Below are 21731 nucleotides of genomic sequence, written 5' to 3' on the forward strand. Positions count from 1 at the left end.
AGGGTAGCAAGGGTGCTCAGGATGTCCCGAATTTTTGTGGTGAAGTGTGAGGCCAGTGTGTTGCAGAGCACCTGGGATGGAAGAGGTGAGGAGGAGACTGTGGAAGGGTTGGCTAGTTCCCTGCAGCCCTTTTCTTGGCAAGGATGGAGAGTCTGTATTGCCTTTGGAGCAGGCGGCAGGCCAGTTTGTCAGACGGCGAGCCTGAGGTTTGCCACTTCTGTTCCATAGCTCTGCACTTGTGTTTCAGGGCTGCAAGATCAGAGTCGTACCAGGTGTTATGTTTGAAGACGGGTTCAGGTGGATCCTCATGACTGGGGCAAGAATGTCATGGGTGTTGGTAATGGCCCAATGGAGGTTGCTGAGAGCAGATTTGGTGGTAGAGGGGGGTGAAGGTGGAAGCAAAGGCAGCAGCTGACACTCGTTTCATCGGACGGATGTTCGTGAATGAGTATGGCAGGGCTTTTGGAGGGTCGGTCAAAGGGCCGAGGAGACCCAGGTGCAAGGAGAGGAGAGAATGGTCTGACCAAGAGAGTGGACTGACCAGAGGGGGGGAGCGAGAGGGGTCAGAATGGATGAGGGCATCCAGAGTGTGTCCAGTCGAGTGGGTTGCGCCAGAAGGGAGAATGGTGAGTGTTAGGGAGAATTCTCTGTTTAGGCTAAATTTCCTAACCTAGTGACTCCCCCAGCAGCTTTGCTGGATTTCTGGAGTTTGTTTTTTTCATCCTGCCAAGAGTGAAACTCTTTTCCTCCCACTCTTGGACATGGATGTGGTTGATTTCTTTGAATGTCAATGTATTCTATGGGCTATGGGGTCTTTTACTCCATAGGGCCTCATGTGTTTTGCTATGTGTGTTTCACCGCACCCTCCGTGCCGTAACACTGGGGTGTCCTAGAGGATCCCCACCATAGACTCCAGACCCTGGGACCGACTACTGTCTCCTAGGGCATGTAAAGTCACCATTGGCTTTACTAGACCTAAATTTACTAACAGAACTAGTACAAACCATCCTATTGTGGACATACTGGTAGGGGTAATTCGATTACCCCTGGGTCTGTTGTTCGAGGGGGCACTGTCCCGTCCCCCTCATCGAGTTTTGGCTGGTGGCAGTGGATACTACTTTTTATATTCGACCGCGAATATATTCCTATGGGATTCTTCCCATTGTTGGAGGCTAATACTTTTTTCACATTAGTCTCTAACATACCGCCAGTTTATTTGTCTTAAATAAATCCACCGGTTGGTATTTTCTGCCAGAACTCGGTTTTTAAAATGGCTGATGTGTTCGCCTCTGTAACTCCGAACCAAGGTTGAGCCCTTTGTTCTACTTTTGGCGGGATTCTGCACAGAAGCCCTCCAGAGTGGTGCCATTCTGTCTGGGTACCACAGGGGGTGTGGGAGGGGGTTTAGGCACCCTGGACTGAGTTGCCTTGCCAACTCAGGTTGCACTCTTGTGTGATTGGCCCGAGTGGTGAGCCGCTGTGCTCACCACTTAGCATGTTTGATTGACAGCTAGGCTGAATGAATGGAGGTTTTCTGCATAAAAGCAGGGCTTTTGGGACTGGAACTTCAGAAGTCGCCACAGGACCTAAGAATCCGACGAGGGTAAAGCTGAGCCGACCTGCAACGACGACACCTCCGGTGGAGCCCTGCTGAACCGACTCACCACTTCCCAACGACAGAGGAGATCTCCCTGCTGGAGAGTCTTCTTCCCCTGACTGGTGGGAACAACCAGTCCATTGCTTTTTATTCGCTTCCAGGACGTCTAGTGGTCGAATTGCCCGTGCTGAGCACCCCGGCAACCGGATAGCCACTAACCGCTGTACAGCGACCAAAAGGTGGTGCCTTGTGACTGAGCACTCCGCGGCTGGTCTCTTCCCTGGTGGTGCAACAATCTTCAACTTTCCTTCGACGACGAGATCATCTCATCTTCTGGCAAAGCCCCGACTTGCATCCACCACCAGGAACAACTGCCCCCGCCGGAGCTGTCTCTTCACTTTCAAGGTACTGTGTCCGCCTGGCTTCCCTTGTGACGGTTAGCGTGAGGTGTCTTAAATCCTTACTTTTCCATTGGGTCGCCTCCAGACCTTCTTAACTTTTTGTTCTAAAACTGGTCCAACCTTTCTGTGACATTTTGCTACAAAGACTTGAAGTGCATTTCCACTGTGATACTTTTGGGACATACAGCCTTGCCTCTCTCCGAGTGGGCCTGGCCTCTGAACATTGTGATTTACAGTAGACCCTGCCTTGCTCGCCTTGCATTTGTTTCGTAAAAGTGTTGGTACTGAGTTGGTGTCATACCCTGCCTTTTTCTCTCCCTTTCTAACGAATACTAGAGTGCCATCTAGGTTAAAGCATTCACCTCTGTCTGCAAATAAGTGGTGCCGTTGAACCTAGACTTGTCGAAATATTGTTATGGGATTGATATATACTTATAGTAACTGTGATTGAAGTTGTTTGCCATATTAGTGCCAGTGTGTTTTCCATAGATGTGTTTTTAAATAAATAATTATATATCTTTACATCCAAGCTCTGATCCGTGTCTGCTTGTTCTACTGTGTAAATTGCCCTATCTTGTATACTCCAAATACGGCCTAACTCGTCTTGAGAGAAGTCTGACTGCTCAGCCACAGCTACCAGGTAAATCTGGGTGGTACAGACTGCTGCCAATTGGGTTTACTGAAAACTCCTGTAGACTTAAACTTTTTGCAGTGGTCCCAGAGGGAACTGCACAGGTTTCTGCCTAACAGTGAGGGATAGTGATGAGCAGAGGTCAAGGAAGAGAGTGGATGCTGTGAAAGGAGAGTCCAATTGGATGTTGAAATTGTAGATGAGGAGGAGATTAGAGGTGGTTGAGAGTAGGGAGGAGCAGAAATCAGCCCATTCAGAGATGACACAGGGTGGTACCGCCAGGAGGCCTGTGGATGGTAGCAATGGTAAAAGGAGGAGGGAGAGATGACCAGCTTGTAGACCAGGCTCTCAAAGGACGAGTAGAGCTGGGTGGGTACGACAGAAGAAGGAACCCACTCATGAAAGATTAAGGGAACCCCACTGTCAACCATGGTGAGGTTGTGGCTTGGAGATGATCTTGAATACATCAGGGAGAAGGGAATCAAAAGTGACTGAGCTTGGCATTGAACCATGTCTCAGTAAGAGCGAGAATGTTGAGGTCAGTGTCTTCAAGAAGGAGGCAGATGTCGGCCGAGTGTGTGTTGGTTGAGAGGACATTAAGAGTAGCCAGGTGAATGGCGGCTCCCCCTCCGAAAGTTTTCTGAGGTGGAGTACCGGGACGTTGTACACCAATCAGAGGGGGAGGGACAGAGAGAGTGGTAGGGGGAGAGGCACATGAATGAAGGACGTTCATGAGGGATGGCGGGCGCCGGTCAAAGAGGAGGGGGTTGGGGGCTCTTAACTAAGTTAGTGCCTGTAGGGTAGACATTAATGATGCAGTGTGATGATGATAAGCCAGCCAGGAGGACTTCCCACTTGATGTCACCATTAATGGGAGAGGATGTGAAAGGGTGGAGAGTGGAGATGAGTTGAGGAGCCCATAGATCTGGAGAAGGGTCAGAGAAGTGGATATCAGTAAAAACCTGTCTGGAATTTGCATTGATGTAGGTGTCTGCGATAGGGCAGGCCAGGATTTGTGGACAGGATGTCTTCTTGGTGCTTTTTCCATCCAGACTTCGTGAGAGGGGAAGGATAGGTGATAGTGTGGCAGTTAGAGAAGATGGGTGAGATGGGAGGCAGAGGTTAGTTGAGGAATGAAAGAAGAGTGGCTGCACAGCACAGTTCTAGCTAAATTCACCAGGTGGCCTAGTAGTCACAGAAGGCACAAATATAATCCAAAAAAGGAAATTCGAATTTCAAGAAACAAGGTGTGCAAATGCAATGCAAAGAGGGTGCTGTGAGAAACACCTACTAGTCCCCAGGGATATGTAATCCAGGCCATCGCTTTTGGATCCAGTTCTTGGGGGTGGACAAGTGCGGTGGGATAACCTTGGTGAGGGTTCTTAGGGGAGTGGGAGACTGGATGGTGAGACGCGGTATCCCCTTCCCTGTAACACCTTTACCCCTTCCTACCCCGCCCCCCCCTTTTTACAACACAAAGACTTTCTCACGGACAGCCCGCTATGAGAGAAAACGGATTAACACCCGAGCCGTATACCTGCTGTGTCCAAATACAATGGTCAGGCGATGTCAGGAGATTACTGAATTACTGACCATCACATACAGATGACTTGCATTAAACCTCTCCAAACTAATAAAAGGCGGAGCACAAGAGCACACACAGAGCAGGCAAAGCACACAAGGAAATAGCAGTTTTGGAACAGCAGCTGAACTCGAGAAGAAAGACAGCGAAACAGAAGGGGATCGCAAGGAGGGAAATTCCCTTGACGTTTTCAATATGGAACCGTTACTTTCCAGAATCCTTGTAAATAGAAAGCGTAAGACCAGGAAACCAGGCGGAAGAATCCTGCTTTGTGTGTCAGAGATACCTAGGGCACTTCCGCGTCAATAATGAAGGCGGAGAGAAGCACGAGCCGCCGTGGTACCGACCTTGGCTCCAAGAACAAAGCAGCGTCTGTGGAATCAACACAGCCGGTGAGTTGGGGAGAACGATACAAGACCGGTCTGTGTTAAAGCCAAAGTTACAAGCGGCAACATTGTATGGCGAGCACTGGAATGAACATTGTAGGAAACGCGTGTGATAACAGACACAAGAAAAGTTAAACTGCTGATGACTGATTGAATTTTGAAACCAAGATACGATACCTTTGACAGAGTGGCCTGGCACCACGTGTGTTGTCAATCGAAGGTCTCTGTAAGGTACACAGCAGAGAAGTGACAAAAGTGAGCTGTAAAGAATTGTGAATCGAAGTGGTCCTGCGACCGGTCAAGCAAAATCCCTGGGCACAGTTGAAAGTCTTCGATATTGATACAGTAAAGAAAATGTGTGTTAAAGTAGATACATTGGTTAGAGCCCAGTGGAGGGAGACTGTTTGAAGGTTGTGTGTTAAAGAGGGTCTGAACCCGGCAGAAGGGGACCTGGGGTGAACAGAAAAATCACCCAAGCTTTTGTACATGTGAAATCCTAAGAAGAAAGGAACTTTGATGTTTATCGTGTTGCATCAGGCCATCTGAAATAAGAGACATTGAATGGCAAAGAGACTTTGGCACAGCAGGCCATTATGTTGATGTTTTGAACTGCATCCCTGTGCTAGAGAAGCTAGAGACTGTGCTAAGCTCGAGTGTGCCACCTTGTCCACTGCTGAAAACGTGGGGAAGGGAAGCCAACCGCTTGAATATCCTGACATATCATTTCTTGAACACTTTTCTTTTGCATATCATTGTTTCCCACACAATTTGTATTTAGAAGTAAAAATTGTCAATAGGTTTAATAGTATAGGCCCTTTTATTTTGACAGACTCCACTAGGACTTCGTTATTATTATTTGATGGTCGTAGCAATGCAAAGAGGGTGCAGGGATGTAAAAGCACACACACCTAAACTCAAATTTCAAAAGCAGGGGCACAAATGCAATGCAATGCAAAGAGGGTGCAGAGATGTAAAAGTGCACACACCTAAATTCGATTTAAAAAAAAACAGGGGCACAAATGCAAAGCAAAGAGAGCACAGAGATGTAAAAGCGCACACACTCAAATTCGTAAATCAAATACAGGTCAGAGAATGCAATGCAGAAGGGTAGAATAGGTGAAACAAAGGAGGCAGAGTGAAATAGACAGTTTGTTTCTGGTTCAGAGTCTGGAAGAGGAGGAGGGAGTGGGAAGCTCAGCCATCACTCACTTAATGTTCTGAAGAGAGCGCAGAGGTGCAGAGGCTATGGTTCATGCCGGTGCTGGAGGCTGCTTCATAGTTCGTGGGAGAGAAGGGGGGATGCCCTCCCAGCCCAGACAGGCACCTTACTAGGTAGGCCTTGAAGGTGTGGGCCGGCTTCCACCTTCCGTTGCTTCCAACTGAAGGATGTAAACAGGGGCTATCCAATCATCAAGGCAGCAGTCTCACTAAGGAGTTATTCTCACCCCACAAGGCGGCGGGGACAGCCCTTTTTCTGTAACTGATGAAATTCAATGACCCAATCCAGTGATTAAGGAAACAACCTTACATATATAATAATTATAATAATAATAATAATAATAATAATAATATTATCCCCAAAGTGTGTGTATGAGCACTAGCTTTGCGCATTCGCAAAATTTCAAATTTTGTCAAAAAGAAGCTTCAAAAATCCCATTAGGCCTTGACGTTTCTTGCAGGGTGGAATGCTGATTCTGCTTCAAAGGATGCTTGCTGGCTGTTTCCAGCAAACGATGTTGTTGGCTTCTGTTTAAAATGTTATTATACCATTACCCATTTCTTCTCACGATGGGCCATGTGCTATATCTGCAAACAACATTCTGAGACTTGTAAAAAAAATTAATGTTCTCCTCTGTGCTTATGCACACATTTTAGCGGGAGTACCGACCAGGCTGTGCACGTGTGACTCCTTCACGTCTCGCCGTGATATTTTGGTTTCAATTTCTCCCATTAGTTAGACAGAGGTGGTAAATAATGTGTCCTAAATAGGTTTACTACATGAAACATGTTTAAAAGGACTGTTACAGTAATTTAAGCCCATATATTATGATGCATCCCTACATTAAAACCGCAGTATGCCTAATAGCAAAATGAAAAAATGCTTGAAGACAGCAATCAGGGGATTACGTTAAAGTTGTATGTTGAAAAGGTGTAAGGGATCCATCGGTCTGTAAGGCATCCCACAGTGCAATGGCACAGGTTAGGAAGCAACAGGGATGGATGAGCGGAGACATGAAGCAACATCTATACAGAAAATGTAAAATGTTAAACTGAATAAAACATTAAGCATGAGCCAAATGCGTATATAAACATCAGAAGCTCTTTTACCCCTACCCCCTATCGACATTTACATGCCCTACAGCCTGAGACATAATAGCCACAGTTCTAGCTAGTACGATTTAGCGTATGATTAATGACAGATTCCAAGGTGTAAACTACCACCTCCTTCGACCAGCTCAGGTCAGACGTGGTTGTGCGTTCAAACATAGCAACCATGCAACAATATAGACAGATCACCCACAGAAGACCAATTAGAGCATAAACTACACCCTCCTTCACCTGTGTCAGGTCAAGCTTGAGTGCACATTGTGTAGGAGGCCCGACATAGAACCCAACCAATGACCCGATCAACCTATAACTGGCAAAATGACTATTGTAGTAGTGGCTGCTCCTCCTACTCCTACCCAGTCCCACTACTCAAAACCAGCAGTGATTTCAGCCATAAATCTAAAACAGGCACAACATAAACTGGTACACCTCCTTTGCCTCTTTAAGGTGGTATGGGACAAGGGCAGGCTATATACTCCTCAGGAGGGCATATGAGCTAGCATAGAAGCATCCAAACACCAACTCTGATGCAATACCAAAAGAAAAGAACGCCCAACAAAGGTTCTATGAAATAAATAGGAGTCTTTAAACTAGAAATACTCACAAAACCCAATGATAGCCCATCTTTGAAACAGGATAGGAGTTGGGTTGGTGAGCGGGTGGACTATGACCAAAATGCAGAGCGGTTCACCAGTGGCAACTGCATTTAGCATGAAGAAGCTAGGGACAGGCAGCAAAGTCTGGGTTGGTGTAACTCAAAAGCGGTTTGAGGTGTGAACAAGAGCCTAGAGCTGCTTCTCGAGGAGTTTAGCCTGTATCTCAGGTGCAAACCCAGATGTTAGCCTCCTGGAGTGCTGCCTGAGTCCGGTTCCCAAAGCCATGGATCAGGGCGCACAAGTAGTATTGTCTAACTCAGATTGCAGGGCCTTACTTGCAGCCCCCTCACCATCGTTAACCAGACCAGAGAAGCATCTCTTAAGGTGAGCTTTGCTACCAAATGTTGCTGTGGTTAAATTGCACCATTGTCATTGAAGAAACCCTGACATTGAAATACCTTTGTAAGGACAAACTGGGTTTCCCATAGGACAAATACTGCATGAATCTGTTCGCAGATGAGATATTAGGGCTGCTGGCATCCAACAAGTCGGAAGCAAATTTGTTCAGATCTTCATTCAGATCATAGAATTCCTCAGTGAAGTCCTCAAGTTTGCCTTTCTCCATGGATAAGACATAAGCGATCAGGTCACCTTCTTCATCCTAGAATTGTCCTACGTTAGAGAGGAATTTGAACATGGTTGCTTGGCAAACCTCTGGCACTCCAGTGCCTCCATAAAGCAGCTGGTGTCGAGATCAAAGTTAAGGTACTCAGAGAAGAAACTACGACATCAGAAAGTGGGGTCAAGTGGAGGGGAGTGGTGAAGAGCTTTGAAACATATTTACTTAAGGCCTTAGGTTGCACGAACAGAGAGTATTCACATTCCACAATGTCATGATCGGGACGCAAGCACCAAGGCAGTGCTTGTGTGGGACAGCCAAAATATAGATTTTCTGCAGTCTTTGCAGGTGTTCAATTCAAAGGCCTTTGGGGTGGGGGAGCCTGAGGCAGAAGCAGCATGTTAAGCAGATAGAAAAAATTAACTAAGGTATTGGGGTGCAGCCAGCTCTACATATGCTACCACATAAGGAGTTTTGGGAGCAAATGCCTCCAAGGAGCACCAAAGAGGAGCCACCGTTTGCCCAAGGCAGGTGAATCCAAGTAAGAAGCCAATCTGATGCCTGGAGGGTATTTCCAAGATGAGGACTCTGTAGAAGGAAGGAATCCATTAGAAAAAACTATGTTTAAGAGATCTGTTTTTTGCAGTGAACTGTAAAGGTGAGATAATCTTACCCTAATAATCGCTGCGTGGGAGTCATTGTTTCACAGAACTGGAGTTTTCAAATATTGACAGCTTAGTCTAATCTGTGAAAGAAAGCACCAGTAGTATGCAGTGTGACACATAGCTCTCAATTCAGAATGTCTATATTGAACGCTAATTTCAGTAAAATAAAACATAAAATTATGTAGTAAAATGCAGTTCAATATGAAGTAGCTAGAATAGAATTTCACTGTCGGGCTTATTGTAGCTCTTAACCTTTCTAAAGTCACTTGAGGGTCCTGCGATGTTGAAATTCTTTATTCAACTTCAACGGTTTATTGAAATCCATTGGTAGGCATGGTAATGTTTTCCTCAGTCTCCTGGAGTTCAATCACATTTCATGATCTCGTGCAGAGATGGACATTTCTCAATGTTGCCTACATGTCCTCACAATAATCCAGTAATGATTGCATTTGGCTTATCTTTGCAACTTGTTAATAGTAATATACACTGTTTTGGTGGAATTCGCCATACATTGAATACACATTTTCAAAAAAGTGTAATTAGTGTTCTATTTTGAGGACTAGGTGAACATTTTTATAGGCTCCCAAATTGTGTCATGACTTGCATGAGCAGCTCATCTAGCAATGTTTTTTCTTTTGCATTCTGAGACTTATAATAAAAATTTCAAACTGATTTCCCCAGAATTAACTACCTATTTATGCCTGGCATGCAACAACCTGAGAGCTCTTAAATTGTAACTCCTGCATCACCCCAGACGGATCCCATTTATTTCTACGAAATCCCACCTTACCAAAGAATCCTAGAATCTCTGGGACAGAGAAAATGTGTCAGGGTCATCCTCAGTTCCCCCAAATACCTCGAAACATTCCTGTTTTTTCCTTTGGTTCATATTTGCGGCTTTGTCAACCTTCTGTAGAGTTCTTCATGGAAACCATGCGTATGCATGATATATGCTGTTTGTCAAAGTGCCAAGTGGCTATGAAAATGTCAGAAGCTGTGCTTAATAAGACCCAATAATATAGAATACATTGAAATAATATACATACTTTATACATAATGTATACATACACGCAGCTCTACGCCAAGATATCCTCCATTAAAGACATCCCGCGGCTCAAGGCCTGCCTCTCATTGATTCAGTTGTGGGTGTCCAGTGCTTACCTTAAACTCAGCCCATCCAAGACTGAATGTCTACTTCTAACCAACAACACTGAACACCGTGACCTCCAGACCTGACTCTCCGGTAAGCACATCGAGGGCTTCCCACTCCAGCTGGCCACCTGCGTCAAGTCCCTTAGGTTCGTCATCAATAGACACCTCTTCTTCAAATAGCACATAGCAAGGAAGACACAAACAGCTTGGTACCTACTTACTCTCCTGCGAAAAATCAAGCCCTTCATCCAAGAAAACAACTTCAGAGCTGCTGTCCAAGCTTTGGTCCTCTCCCACCTGGATGTGGAAATGCCCTTTTGGAAGACCTTCTGGTCTGGCAACTACCCTGGCACCCTTGAGACGTGTCCTATATGCTGCAGCATGACTCACTAAAGAACTCTGCAAATGTAACCCTCATCGAACTGCACTGGCTCCCCCTGCAAGCCTGTATCATCTTAAAATCCTGCTGCATCAACTACAAGTGTGGCAGAGTGTTCCAGTCAACGCGGTGAACATTGTGCGAATGTTGCTTGCTGTGGAGTTCTGGGGTTGACAGTGTTTCTTCACTGTCTATTGCTGAGAGAGGAGGAGCAGTTCATAAACACCCGCCGCACTCTGTGGAGCAAAGCGGAGTGCGGCAGAGTGTTCCCGTCAATGCGGTGAACATTGTGAGAACGCTGCTTGCTGTGGAGTTCTGGCATTCACAGTGTTTCTTCACTGTCCATTGCTGAGAGAGGGAGGAGTAGTTCATTAACACTCACCACCGCGCAGAGCGGAGCATGGCAGAGTGTTCCAGTCAACGCAGTGAACATTGTGCGCACGTTGCTTGCTGTGGAGTTCTGGGGTTGACAGTGTTTCTTCACTGTCTATTGCTGAGAGCGGAGGAGCAGTTCATAAACACCCCTCCACCCTGAGGAGCGGAGTGTGGCAGAGTGTTCCCGTCAACGCGGTGAACATTGTGCGAACAGGCTTGCTGTGGAGTTCTGGTGTTCACAGTGTTTCTTCACTGTCTATTGCCGACAGAAGGAGGAGCAGTTCATAAACACTTGCCACCCGGCGGAGCAAAGTGTGTCAGAGTGTTCCAGTGTTCCGGCTTTCCAGAGTTCCAAGGAGGACCTGTCCATCTCAATCTTTTCCCCCCCGGACCTGGCTATAAATAAAATCGAAGGTGAGCGGAAAGGGGGTTAGTGTGCTCTACGCTAATTTAATATAAACTAAGTCTGATTCCTCAGCCATCCACAAGAGCAAATCTAAGCCATTATTGTCAGCTCTGCAGGACACTTAATGCACTTGGTCCAATGCCCCGAAAAAGGGAATTGAATGTAATGGTCTCACCCAGGCCCTAAAAAGGAAGATTGTTTCTTCTACCAATAAAAAGGGTAGGGCACATCCAGTCAAAGAGCCCTTGACTAGCCCTCTTGGGACAACAAAAAGACTGTCTGCCTGAAAGGGGAAGAAGCGACAACTAACACCTTGGAACTGACGGATGCAGAAATCCTCAAGGTAATAGGGGGGCAAGAACTAAGCGAAAAGAAAACCCCTTGGGACCTACCGGGCGATTCCGGGAACCCTCCCGAGGTGAAGAAAATAAGGTTGGAGAAAGCCCTGCAATAGAACAAATCGTGCAGTTATTTGGAAGCGCTGAAAGTTAGGGGCCCTGGTGGGGATCATCCCGGTGGATGCATCTCCCCCCCTTCCAACACACATTTAGAAATGTCAGCACTGAGTAGCTATGAAAAGAAAGAAAGCTGTGGTCCTAAGGATAAATGTACCTCTGCAATGGAGGAATATCTTTCCAGTGAGCCCTTGGTTGCCGTTAATAATCCAGCTTGTCTTATCAATCTATCTCAAAGGCTGGACCTAGCTCATAGAGTTGAAGAGGAGGTGGCTCCTGCGGAGATAATATATTAACAAGAAGCTCTTGCCAGACCCAAATCTCTGACAACCAAACTCCCAACAGCTTGGCTTAAGTTGGTGACAGGGGTCCCCTATTGAAATATCGTCCTCCACTTCTTCATTGGAAGACTTTGGGCCTCATTACGTCTGTGCCGTTCCGGAAACACCGGTGCCAGTAACCATACCGGCACCAGTGTTTCCGGACCAGCACAGTACGACTCTGCGGGCGGGTGCGGTCCCGCCCACCAGGGTCAGACCTGGCAGGCAGTACAGCACCCGCCCGCAGAGTTTCACAGAAGCACTGGCACCGTTATTAACGGTACCGGTGCTTCCGTGTTCCCCATTTCCATTGAGTCCTATCGGACTCAACGGGAATGGGGAATTACAAAATTATCGGTGCCTGACTTCCCGGCCGCTGGACTCGGAATGGCTAGGTGGTACCGGGAAGTCAGGAGCTGGTAATTCATTACGGGTCTGGTGGCAACCTGCCGGTTTTACCGGCACAGTTACCACCAGACATGTATGAGGCCCCTTGTCTTCTCATCAAGAACTTTGAAAGGCCCAAGCCTATTCTAAATTCCACCCCCTCATTCCACAACCCTCTCTGCTGGGAGCATTAGCAATGTCCTTGTCGCCATTCTTGAAATTGTACGACTCTTTGAATGGAAATCTCAAGAACCATTCAACCCTAATAGCCCTCATCAATTCCAAATTGATTTACATGGAAAATGTTATCACTTCGCTGCAGTTAAGAGTTGCCCAAGAAGCGGAGTGCTCCAAAAGAATCCACCAAAACCTCTCAACCGCATTCTATATAGAAAGAGAGGAGAAGAAACGTTTAATGGATTCCCTCTTGGAATTACTTCAAGTAAAGGCCTCTATCCATGCTCAGAAGGCCCTAAGGGCTTCAATGGGTCCTTTGGAATTATTAGCCATGATGCCACTGACCATTGAGAAGTCCCCCCTAACGGATTAGCAGAGTGTAGGAGCGGACGAGGATGGGAGCATTACAGGCCAGGAGACCACTAAGGAGATACCTATCTGTTTGGTGGCCTTCTCTAAAGAATCCTCAACCCCTCAGGCTCTAGTCGCTGATCAGCAGATAAAAGAAACATTGAATGCTAGAGAGGGTGAAAATACTGGGAGAAAGGAGGTGGCCTCGGGCAAATTAACTATAAAGGAAACACTGGCTACACAAAAAGCTGGGGGAAATGTGTCTTTCCCTATCTTCCAGAAGAGGAAAAAGTGTAAACGATTTTAGGCTACTGCCAAACTTGAATCATTGGTCAGAACACTGAGATCCATGACAGCTATTAAGTCCAAGAGGAGATCTAAGGGATCTCGGGCGTTTCTAAGGAATCTTGCTTCTTCTCCTCCGAACAATTCCACGAAGAGCGGAGAGAGTCCCTTGGAGACGCGGGGGCTGCCCAAGTTTAGGGAGGAGTCCAAATATGTCAAAACAGCATCTCCACTACTGATTGAAGACCTTCCACGTCCTAAAGATGAGGTGGACCTTAATTTGTCGCACTGGATGGTTGACGAGGCTGACAAGAACGAGTAGGCATCCCGGCCCCCCTCAGAGACCTTGGCATCCTCGCACGAAGGGGTTCTTCATTATTGTGTGTGAGCTTAAACAGAGATCGGGCGGAAGTACAGTTCAGACTCTGGAAGAACAAAGGAGCTCAATTCATTACAAAAGACCTTTTTACCTCGCCCCATCAGAAGTTACAAAGGTAGAGGTACGAAGTGGGCCCATACGAACCAATGAAAACTACAAGAAGACCAGCACATCAACTTTTCAAAGTTCAAAAAACGTGGAACAAGAGCTCCAAGCGCGTGCGATGAAAAGATGTGCCATCCTGAATTCCTTCATGATTGATGGAAACAACATCAAAGTCGGACAGGAGGTCAAAACATTGGGATTCTATCTTGACTCCAATTTCTCCTTTAAAAGACAAGTGAGCTCCCTTGCATCCTCCACGGCTTACACCTGCAAATTAATCCGCACAGCTAAACCCTTCCTGTCGGATTCCAGCTGCCTGACACTCGCCAGAGCTCTTATTCTGTCCCGCCTTGACTACTGTAATGCCCTATACCTGGGATCTACTAAGGCTACCACCAGCAAACTGCAAACCCTTCAGAACAATGCGCTAAGAGCAGCTCTGGGCATTTCCAGAAGGGAACACATTACAAACTATAGCCTACAGAACAATTGGCTAACCACTAAAAATAAAATTCTATTAAAAACGGCATCACTCACTCACAAGTCTCGGAACAATGCCGCCCCAACTTATCTGATCAACAGATTCCACCGACAGTCCTCTTCAAGACCCACCAGAACCGCATACAAAAACTGTCTAACTGTTCCCCACTTCAAGCGGGCCACGATAGGGGGTAATAGCTTCCCGGTAAAAGCTGCCTTGTTGTGGAACTCCTTGCCTCCAAACCTAAGAATTGACATGCCCTACCAGAATTTCCGCTCACTGGTAATCTCATGGTTGAAAAGCGAGACCCACTAAGACCATGAAGTGCCCAGCACCACCTGTACAAACTGCAACTACATGTGCCTTCCTGCTTACCTGCTTGTGTGCCTTGCTTACCTGTAAATAATGGCCTGTAGGCCTACCACTGATTTGTATATAACACTGGTGTAGTTATTCCTGTATTATGTATATTTCTTGTACTGTAACCAAGCTTCGAATATTCTTGTAAAGGCTGCGCCCTGATACCCCCGGGTACACTCGCGCATCATAAATAATAAAAACAAACAAACAAACAAGTTAAGACTAGTGATGCTTCTCCATCTCAAGGACGGGCTGATTCTAAATCAAGTGAATGTAATGAAGCTGTTCCACCATGTCCCAGCCTTTCACTTGCTTCGCTCAGAGGATATAAAAATTGTCGATTTTATCAACGAGAGCCAGATGGATAAGATGATCTTGCATTAAAATCGAGAGCAGAAAAATCGTCCCTTCTAAAGCGAGTCCATCTATTGCTGCCATGGGGTTTTGATTTATGGAACTCCCGACCCGGGAAAGATTGACAGAGGGTCGGTACCCTTCTCAAGACCAGTCCAAAATCAGTCTAGTGCTACCTAAAAGGTCATCTTACAAACAGACCAAGGGAGATGTCCGCCCTGCCCATGAAGAAGGTGTAGGTAAAGAATTTAACAGCCCCTCGTCCAAATGTGAAGGCCCCCTCAAAATTAAGTTTGAAAGTCGCATTCATGGAGAGCAGAGGATTGTTCCTTTACAATGCAACGAGAAACTAGAAGGGAGAAAAGAGCAAAAAGGGAGAAGGAATGCTCGCAAATCGAACTAACAGCAAGCCAACGGATGGATCTTTGGCTTCTGGAACAGAAGAGGATCCTCCGTCCTGGACAAGGACATCACCTCGGGAGAAATGGATATCCTTTGCCTGCAAGAGACATGGTTGTCGATTTCGCCAGTCTATGACTACATCAATCCTGCCCTCATTGGGAGGAAAGGAAGGCCCTGTGCAGGTCTGCTAACACTGATAAAAAATGGAAGGGGGCTCTGCGTGGTAAACTCTATATGCCCTAATAGATTGATCCAGGCAACCTACCTTAAAATGTGAGTGTCATCCCCGGGCAGCCAGGCAGGGTTACTTATTATAAATATACTGGAACCCCAAGGGGATTGAATCGGCTACGTTTCCGCAGGATTTTGTTGATCTCATCGACGAATTCCACAGTAAATGCATGATCAACTTAATCTGCGTGGGTGGTGACTTTAATGCGCCTTGCCTGGCTACAGGGGGTGAGAGGATCGATGATTTGGTGGGCCAAAAGGGTCCCAGAAACATGATGGCTCTGGCTTGATTAGAGTTAATAGAAGCCCACGATTTGCACATGGTAAAGGGACGTGATGAAGAGGGCGACCAAACTGTAGCCGCTTGGACGAATGGGGTGTATTCCTTAATTTTTGAACTATGGGCCTCATTACAAGCATGGCGGTAGCCGTGCCTATATGGCAGGCACGGCTACCGCCATGCTCGCTAACGGCACTGCCTCCCGCGATTGGCCAATAACTGGCCCATTATGAAATGAATGGGCCGGTTATTGGCCATTTGCGGGTGGTGGTATTGCCGGGCTCCCGATCCCCACTCTGCCCGATAGGGCAGAAAGGGTGTGGGGAGCATGGATGCGCCCGCACCGTTGATAACAGTGCTGGCGCAATTACGGGTTTTGCTCGCGGGTGCCGCACATCCCGTCAGGTAAGACCTGGCGGGCTGTCAGGAACCCGCGAGCAGAACTCATAATGCGTTAGGATGGTATGAACGGTGCCTTACCGCCACCGTTCATACCGTCACAGCCAGGGTCGTAATGAGGCCCAATGTGTTGGTGTGTCCTAATTTAAACAAACGGGTTACCGCTTTAAGAATTTTACCTAAAAAATACAGTGATCACTCCTTTCTGAGATTATCTATATGAAAGAGCGAGACTCCCCTGCAAAACGATTGTTGGCAATTCCCTCTGGAAGTTTCTAACAGATACAACCGGTTGAGATTTAGGAGGGCAGATGCCAGAGCCCTAAAATCCAACATTGCAAAGTTAGGGAGTGGAAAGGATGGAGTGAACTACGCTCCCCTGCTAGTCGAGTTTAGGGTCTTAGGTAACTCTTTGAAAGGTTGGGGTAGGCGCCATGTGCATAGCTATGATGCTGCAATGGCTAGAGAGAAATGCACCTTAAGAAAAGACACAGGAGTCCTGAAACGAAGGGGGAAGTTACAAGCACCTTGATTGCTAAGAGAAAGCAAAAATTCAGAAACTGGGCAGCAGGATACAGGGCCATATTGCTGCAGATAGACTCAGAGGCAATGCTTGTCAAGATAATGGGAAGAGACACGCGAGCCATATGGCAATTGCTCAACCAACAGGGCAAGGGAAAAGTTATGCCAGCGTCAAATATGGTGCCAGAGAATAAATGGCTGGCCCATTATGAGAAAACCTTTGCTAAAAAGAAGGGTGTGCCCTTGTTCCACCCAAGAGCAAAGGGGGGGGGTGGCCTTTAACCTTGGATGAGGATGACTTGCTGAAGCTTATTAATAAAGCAAGTAGATCCAGGGCACCGGGCCCGGACAGCATCACAAATATGATGATGAAAGAATCACCCGAAGGCTGGGCATCCCTCATGTACTCCCTTTCAAAAAGGTTATGAAGAGTGAGACTATTCCCAATTCATGAAGTCAGCTGTGATCGTTCCGATCCACAAAGGAAGCAATAGGACGGATCCTGAAAACTATCGCCCTATTGCCCTCCTGGATGTAATGGGGAAGATCTTTAGGGAGAGTCCTGTTGTTCCATCTACAAAAATGGATAGCCGCCACTGGTAGAACCGACCCTAGACAAATGGGATTTAAAAGGGCATGGGGATGGATTTGAATTTGTTTCTCTTAAATATCCTAAAGGGAAAATCAATGGGAAAAGACACAAATGTACATGGCCTTTACAGTCATCAAAAAGGCGTATGACAGTGTAGACAGGGAAAGGCTCTGGAGAAAAATGGAGGAGTGGAGTTGTCCGGAGCCCATGCTTGCTGCTATCAGATCGCTATACACAGGAACCAACGTTAATATTAGGCTGAATGGGCAAGGTCTTCTATCTGATCTAATCACCACGCAAAGGGGGCTGAAACAAGGGTGCCTGCTTGCTCCTACCCTCTTTAACATGTTTTTGTCAGGCCTACCTGTCGCATTGGATGGGGTGAATGCCTTTCCACCTAAAATCGGCAACCATAAGATTGGCAGACTATTATTATTTGCTGATGACCTCGTCCTTCTGGACCAGACCCCTATTGGACTCCAGCGAAGCTTGAACGCATTGCTGGAGTACATAAGGGCAAATGGCATAGAAAGTAATCGGAAGAAACCCAAACTAAAATGATGTCATTCAGCATTTGTTGCACGAAGGGTGGCTCTGGCCAGAAATGTTTCTTGGAAGGGACTTCCCTAATGGAAACCCAGTCACTGACATATTTGGGTGCTCTTGTTAACAACAAAAAGGATGACAGTCTTAGGTGCTTGGGCCTAAAAAAGAAGACCTCCATGAAAATTCTCACTAGAACCAGCTATTACTTTTTTTGAGGCCAAGGTGACTCAGGTCTTGATTTCTGGCGCAGAGGGGTTTCTTTTTACATCTTACAAGGTTTGGGTGGGTTTAGAAGGATCTTTTGGAAGAATGCTCCTAAAATTGCCAAATTTGGTAGCGACTTCAGTCATTAGATATGAGCTAGGCCTTATCTCACTATATGCGGAAACAGTCTGGAAGTCGCTATCTTTATTTCGCAAATGCCTACTGGTGCCAACCGTACTTACATTTGAAATCCTTGGGCAAGAGTCGGGCAGGATGGAGCCTTCTGGGACAATGGGATGTCTGTTGTAGAGCTCTTCTGGAGTCATTCGATTGCAGCACTGAGCTCTTACTGACTAATCCTGATAAAGTAAAAAGCAAAATCATGGTGCAATATTGGAAAAAAAACCTTGAGGATAGAAACACCCATTGGTTGCAATTGGCATCATGCAAGGAAAACAAGGCATGTGGCCCAATGCTGCAATATCTAAAACTCTTCCCCTCCCGTGGTACAGAACTCAGTTCATGAGACTGAGATTTAACCTGCTCCCCACTAATGAAAGTAGGAAGCTGTATGGCAAATCAAATCTGGATAATTGCAGATTGAACGCTATTCTGTATCGCAGGGATTGGACCCCTTAATTGTTCTCTTTTCACCTAATACGGGTTCATAATCGTAATTGGGAATTATTTAAGTCTGCTCCCATCCTGAAGGGCTATAATTGTGCTCAACTACTGATTGTCTTACTGGGACCAGGAGCAACTGCACCACAGGTCTCAGAGTCACCTCATCAATCCTGAATTCATTTTCTGGATTTTACCAGTTTATTAGTAAGAAGATTTCACCATTAAAAGGACAAAAGTTTGTCCTCTCAGAAATCTTCTCTTTGAATCGAGTTAGGCCTTGAAAATGACCAGTGTGTCGAAACACGTTTCGGCTGGAATAAAACTACACAATCTTCTTAATTTAAGAGTTCTAGTAACATTGTTATTCACAGTCATACCTTTTTACCCAATTTAACTTGAGCGTGAGTCACCTTCCCACACCCGTAATCTTTTGCTTTACAATTTCCCAACCCTGGTGGATGAGTTGGAGGGATAAGAATGATCGCTGCCAGTTCATTTGTACACCAATTTTACATTTTTGAATCTTAGCGTGGTTACGAGCGCACAGGTCCAACGTATCAAATCCACCAACTTACATATCCATCAAATATGGATAAGTGTAGATTTTGTAGATCTGAAGCCCAAGTGGAATCGCTGTGGCATGTTTTGATATACTGCAGGGGGTTACCTGAACTTAGAACAAACTACCTGGGTGATTGCCTAAAAAAATGCTAAGGCCTGAAGGCGGAATTCTTCTGGTTGCCCCTCGTGGGTGGTGAAGACTTTACTATGATTTTTCATTCGATACAATTCTTCAAAGAGGTGCAGACCGTCGAAGAGGTTTTTTTTTTCTTTTGACTTGATTTTTTCTCATAGTTGTGGGGAGGGAGTGATGTTTCATTGGATGAAGGAAATTGTGAGGGATTCACTCTGTAAAGTTTTAAGGGAGTTGATACAAGTTTGTAATTCACTATGTAACCAAATAAAACAAAATAAAATCTAAAAGGCTGCCACCCTGAAGGCCCCAAGCTACCTCACTGAGAAACGCATCATCTCTGGAGGCCTTCGATCCACTAAAAGTAAGGACATGTACAGACTTGAACTCCGCCGGTGCAAGAAGGAAAAAACCAGAGGACAGGCCTTCTCCGTCTACGCCCCAAGACTCTGGAATTTCTTCCCCGTCAACATCAGACTTTCACTCTTGCTTCTACAGTTCAGGAAGTAGCTCAATACCCTCCTCCTCAAGCAATGGCTCCTCCCAAACCCCAATGTCCACAGACCATCACCTCCCCACCCAACCTGAGACTGGGTGATTTGATGACCACTGTTTCCTCCCCTGGTTGCTTTTAGATGACTTGTTGACACATTTCCTGCCCCCTCCCCTTTTGTTAGCTATCCACTCCCTTGTTTCACTGCTCCCCTCACCTTGTTCTTCCTATAATTGTAAAGCACTCTGTTGCTTCTCAAAGCTAGGTCAGCGGTCAATACATACCCTAATAATAATAATAATAATAATAATAATAATAATAATAATAATAATAATAATAATACTTTGAAACATTATTTGGAGTGTTTTACAATTTCTCAAATCACTCAGCCTGACTAAACTTCTCAATTTCTATAACCATATACACTTACCAAGAAATCTATGGGCGAGGCAAATCCAAATTGTCCCATGTATTAACATAGATTCAGAGAAATATTTTGGAATGGCACAGCAGGAAAATCTTTTCACTATAAATCAATGTAGCTGCTGGGAGCTCGTGTCATGAGTCCTCCAGGCAGTTTGTTAAAGGCAGGATTTACCTCATGGTATTGCCTGTGTTTCGAGACTCCTGAGAAGAGGGGTGGCGCCATCTTCCCTCCTGGGGTGTAAGCCTTTGCTTGCTCTGCAGCCCCTTCCGCCTGCCCCCTCACCACTTGCACCTCACCCAACCACTCCCTGCACCATCCCAACCTCACTTACCCGCATCCCCTCATTCCTCGCCAGCTCCCAAAACACCTGCTTTCCCATCCTTTCCTCTCTGTAGCAATGGCTAAAATGGAAAAAATAAGGGACTACATGTAGTTGCCTTCTGTCTACATCCATGGTGGCCATTTCGTTTTGTATTTTTTTAATTTCAGAAATGTCAACCGCAGCGTTTCTCAACTTAAATAAAATATATACTGATACCCCAAAAGAACATTAGTGTTAATAGCGATAAAACCTTCAGAAGGCAGGTATTACCAGTCAGGCAATGGCGCTGGGGCCCACGTTACGCCTGTGCCTGTAACCCGGGCCGTTACCTGACCGGTAATGGCTGCCAACTCCTTGTTACTGAAGCAATATTGCTCAAGTAAAATGCTGTTTGAACTCTCTAAATTAAGGTAACTTCAAGGATATCGTTTGCTATGGCTCATTAAAACTTGGACAGCGAGGGAAATAGCAACCTGAACCAGCAAACATTATGAAAGGGCTAAGATGAGGACAAATTAGAAGGGGCACAACTCAAATGCTTAGTTTGGTTCTCTATTCAGACATTGGGCCTCATTACGAGTCCGGCGGTAACCCGAGGCGGTAAAACCGCCTGGTTACTGCCAGACTCGTATTACCATTCCGCCTCCGTGACTCCCGGAAATACCAGGGCATTACGACCCTGGTGTCCCGGGAATTCCAGAGGCGGAATTCGGTAAATCCCCATTCCCATTGAGTCCTATACAACTCAATGGGAATGGGGAAGTGGAAACACCAGCACCATCTCGTGATGGTGCTGGTGTTTCCATGTCCGCCTGCAGGCGGGCGGTGTTAAACCCGCCAGGTCAGACCTGGCGGGAACATCACCTCCCGCCTGCAGGACTCGGGATCGGGTGGTCCAGAATTAACAGTGGCGGCGGGTTTACCGCCACTGTTAATTCCGGACCGCCCAACCTGCAATGAGGCCCATTGCTTCATTACGGGTCTGGCGGTAGCCGTGCCTGTAACAAAGTCACGGATGCCGCCGGACCCGTGATTTTACTGGCACCCGCAAATGGCCAATTACTGCGTCATGCCAAGGTCGGCGGACCCGGTAATTGCCCATTCACGGGTGCCGGCAATAAGGGACTTCCCATCCCCATTTGCCCCCATAGGGCTGAATGGGAATGGGGAGCTCGGATGCACAGGCGGCACCGTTCATAACGGTGCCGGTGCATTCACGAGTTG

General features: G+C 46.4%; 1 protein-coding gene across 2 annotated transcripts in view; it reads right to left on the reverse strand.

Annotated features, from left to right (window-relative positions):
• The window catches only part of PAK5 (p21 (RAC1) activated kinase 5), a 1510924-nt gene that overhangs the window by 167570 nt on the left and 1321623 nt on the right, over window positions 1–21731 (reverse strand). The gene's annotated exons all lie outside the window — the stretch shown is intronic.

Source organism: Ambystoma mexicanum, chromosome 4q (assembly GCF_040938575.1).
Source record: "Ambystoma mexicanum isolate Mex_15411 chromosome 4q, UKY_AmexF1_1, whole genome shotgun sequence".
Taxonomy (NCBI): domain Eukaryota; kingdom Metazoa; phylum Chordata; class Amphibia; order Caudata; family Ambystomatidae; genus Ambystoma; species Ambystoma mexicanum.